The following is a 4650-nucleotide window of genomic DNA, read 5'->3' as shown; positions in this document are numbered from 1 at the left end:
AGTTGTAACACACATAAAATTCTTGTGACCACAGCATTTACTGTGGTTTCCATTGTGGTTTTGTAATTTCCACCCAGAAGAGGATGGTTCCCTTTTAAGTTTGGTTCCTCTCAAGGTCTTTTCCTCGTACCATCTCAGGATGTTTTTCCTTGCCATTGTCACCACTGACTCGCTCATTAGGGATAAACGTTTTTATTTTACATTTAGATTTGTCCATTGTTAAAAGAGCTATACAAATAAAATCAACACTAAACAGTAACAACAATTCAAATAAGAATGAATGTTAAATTAAGCACAATAACAGGTATGAATACAAGTCAGTGTTTAAAAGAGTTCGTAAACGGGATATGCCTCATCACAATGTTTCAATTACTGCATGTGTCCAGGCGTACACAGTATTTTAACTGCAGAGATAATTCCATATTATTATTTACTCATGGTACAATAGCAAAGATCTAGCAAATCAGATTCAATCAGATCAATCATACAGTCTTGTGAAAAAGAAAGCACACCCACGTCAAATTCCATGGTTTAAAGTACCAGGTCATTAAAATAATCATCATCAACTGGACTTTATCAAGTCTTAAAAGTAGGTGAATACAACCTCAAATGAACAACAACACATGACTTATCATATTATTATTATAATTATTATATATATTTTACAAAAATAAAGTCAACATGAACACACCATCTGTGAAAAAAAAACCCCAGCTATGATGCAATAGCTTGTAGAACTACTTTTAGTAGCAATAACAACATAATTGTGTTCTATATGAGATGATTTTATTACTCTTACATCATTGTGGAGGAATTTTGGCTCATCACAGTCCGAGAACAATGCTGCTTTAGTTGAAGTTTAAGGGCATTGTTTATTCACAGTTTTCTTAAGGTCCTGGAGTTTATACCGATTACTAATGACAGACTAAGAAATTCAATAGAAATTTATCTCAGAAACAGACACATACACATTCCAATATTTAGAAACCCTCCAGTAATGTGGAAAACAGAATTCCTGTAGCCTAATACTAAAGCATTTTTTCCCCTTTCACCATGACTCATATATAATTTATAATTTTTTTTATTATTATTTCTTTGTTATTTTAACCCCTTCCTATATTATTTCAATATTTTATTAGTTAACAATTAAAATAGATTACACTTTTGGTTTTTGGAGTTTCTCATGGCATCATAGCTAGCAGACAGCTTCCATTTCACACTACTTTTTCACTTTTACTGATTTATATCATTGAAAAAATATATATATGAATCTGCATGAGTCATGCTATGCTATGGTACAAATGTATGTGATGATAATTGTGTGATAATTGAAAAATGTTTTAGTTTCAAGCACTGCAGGATTGATTGGAAAAATCTTTTGCAAACAATTTATGGCCTAATTTTAATGCACAACTTGAAGGCAAACCACCACCTAAGGTGAAGTGAAGTGAATGGTGTAACACACAACTAGCATTTATTTCTCATTTTTTACTTTTGTTTTTAAACCTTTTTAAATTTAGAGGATGCAAAAACACCTTGAGAGCTCTGATGCAATTTGGCAAAAAGGTGCTATGGTCTGTTGAGAGATTAATTGAACTTCGTCGACTGAACGCAAATCAAAAGCAGAAATAGCACACCACCCAAAACACACTATACCTACTGTGAAGCACGGTGGTGGCAGCATTATGTGTGGGGGTGTTCCTTTTTTAGCAGGTACTTATGGAGGTGGTCAAATAAATCCAAATTCTTGTGGAAAACCAGAATCCCTCTGCTAGACAGCAGAAGATGGGCAGGTCCTTCACCTTCCAACATGACAATGATCCTAAACATACTGCCAAAAGAACAACGGAATGGCTAAAGGATAAGAAGGTGAATGTCCTTTAGTGCCAAATTTAGAGCCTTGACTTTAATCTGAAAATCTTTGGATGGACTTGATAAGAGCAGTCTGTTGCTGCTCACTATGGAATTGGACTGAAATTGAGCAATTCGGCAAGGAAATTGAGCAAGAATAGACAAAAATTCCCTGATCTAGGTGTGCAAAGCTAGTGTAGACATATCCAAAAAGATTAAGTGATGTAATTGGAGAGAAAGGTGGCTCTGCCGAGTATTAGACTGATGATACATGCTACTGATGACTTTTCTAACCCTGTTATTCTATTTTTTTTTATAATTGTTTAGAACTGTTGCCTTTCATTAGTTTGATACTGTAATGAACAATTTAAAAATAAAGCTTGAAAAGGTTTTTTTTTTTAATGAGTCTTGATTTCAGGCTGTACAACAAATAAAGTAACAATTTCAAATGGGTATGATGATTTCTATAGGCACTGTAGAAGAGGAGAAATCTTTACCCACAGGCAATTCTAGTGACTCAGACATTAAAATGTAATTGGTCATTTATTTATCCTCCTTCTTTGTGATGATATTATTCAAAATCCATTATAAACACAGACACGTCCTTTTCATTCCCATTAAAGGAGTTCCTCGGATTGTGATGTACATTATCTTGTGCATTCCTCGGCTTGTTCAGCCCATGAGCAACTTCACCATCATTCATCTTTCTACAGACCAGCAGAGGTTAGCAAAAGGAAAGAAAGAAAAACAAACTGACAAGGCATGTTGAGTCACTGCACACACTGTGTTTTTTTAAACCCCCCCCCCCCCCCCCCCCCGCTTAACAGTGAAGATCACTACCGCTCTAACATTCCATACATTCCACAACTCAATTGGAAGCAAATTTGGGGGCGGAATGGGATGACGAAAATGGAAATCACCTTTTCTTCTGTGTGTGTATGTGTGTGGGCATACATCCACTGCATATGAACATCAGTGGGACCTGAATTAATGTTGGAATGCTGACAGATATGTCGGCATTCAGGGTGCGATTAACATGTTCAGAACAAAAAGCTATAGGCTTTTAATCATCCATAGTTTATACAATATTTGCTTGAATAAATGTCACATATATGTTTCTATTATAATAATAAAAATGGCAAGAGACCCTCAGATTATACATTAATGTGTATAATGCTTGACAAAAAAATTAAGAAATAAATATATTCAACCTTTAAAATACTATATTTCTTTGACTTTGATCTGCTACTTGCAGTGGTAAATTTGTTTGCCATACAGTGTTAAATCTTTTTTTCTCTCTCTCCCTCTCTCTCTCTCGCTCTCTTTATACATACACATATATACATACACACATATCTATTGCGGATGATAGCTCCACATTAACAGGGTAAAGATACATGAGGTTACTATGCAGGGTTCAACTCAAGAACTATGAAAATTAATTTGTACTGTAAATAATATACACAGTTTGCTACAAAGTCTTTGGTCTACAATGGCCATGAAGAGTTTTACACTTGAGTCTTCATCAGTGAACAGTTGATACCCTTTGAATGAACTATAATCTGTCACTTAGATGAAAATCGAGTCCCTTTTGAGTCTGTTTCCTTTCAAATGATCTCCCCCATAGCCACCTCAGTTATGGTTCGTTTCAATTGCCATCAACCAGCCTTTAACCAAAATGAAAATATGTGACTGGGGGGAAAAAAATTATTTCCACATGTGTAAAAAGCACATGTTGCCACATCATGTAAGGTTAATATGCCAGTGACAAGAAGCTATAGGATTTTAAAAGTTGGAGTAGAACTGCCACAGAACAAAGATGTTGCTGTCTAAGCAATTACATCACAGGACCAATGCAGGAAAATCTGATCCTAAAATCAGTGTCTCAACAGGGCCGAGACTCACTGATGAACATGCCAGACGTCTGGGTCACTCAAAAAAATGCATGTGTAAGCTTGCCCAAGATTGTGGAAAAACTGTTGTAGAAAACTGGTTTATACATACATTTGTCATGTGTTACAACCCATGATGGCTTGTGTTCTTGTGTATGTTTTGTGTGTACGTGTGTCAAGTGTAGACTGTAGACTGAGCCTTTCTGCACTGCTCCAGCTTTGACTCCATTAGCTTATTTTTGCCGCTTCTGCCTCAAGATAACAGTCAGTAATGGAGATGGATATAAATGGAATTTTTATCTGTCTTTTTTTGCATTCATTTGTTAGATAGGAAATAACACAGTATTTCTGAACATATGTATGTTTCTGGATTCAGCAGTAGCAGCGTGACTGTCTTTTATGTTGGATGTGGGTTTTGTCCACAGTTTTCCTAAGGATTGAAAGAAGACAATTCGTCCCCATTTGCTGTTAGAATAACCTCCAATCTTCTGGGAAGATGTCCCACTAGATTTTGGAGTGTGATCATGAAGGTTTTGCATATTCAGCCACAAGGGTTTTAGTGAAGTAGAGTCCTCGGGTGCAGTCAACATTTCAATTCATCCGAAAAGGCGTTTGATAGGGTTAAGGTTAGAGCTCTTCAACCATATCTTCATGAAGCTCGCTTTGTGCACAGGGGCATTTTCATACTATTGCCATACTGTATAAGTACACACACACCTCTGCGTCTTTACTCATGCTGCGAGGCCTAACACTATGCTGGGCTTGTGAAAATCCAAAACCAAGTATCAAAGTTGCACAAAAACATTTTTAGAGAAGAGGATGTTGTTTGCCTAACTGTACCAGAATGTATGATAAGCTAAATACACGGCCATTTTCTCCCGCAAGTTAGCTCCAGCACAAGTTAAGT

Source organism: Silurus aristotelis (assembly GCF_946808225.1).
Source record: "Silurus aristotelis genome assembly, chromosome: 6".
Lineage (NCBI taxonomy): Eukaryota > Metazoa > Chordata > Actinopteri > Siluriformes > Siluridae > Silurus > Silurus aristotelis.
This window is presented reverse-complemented; position numbering follows the sequence as displayed.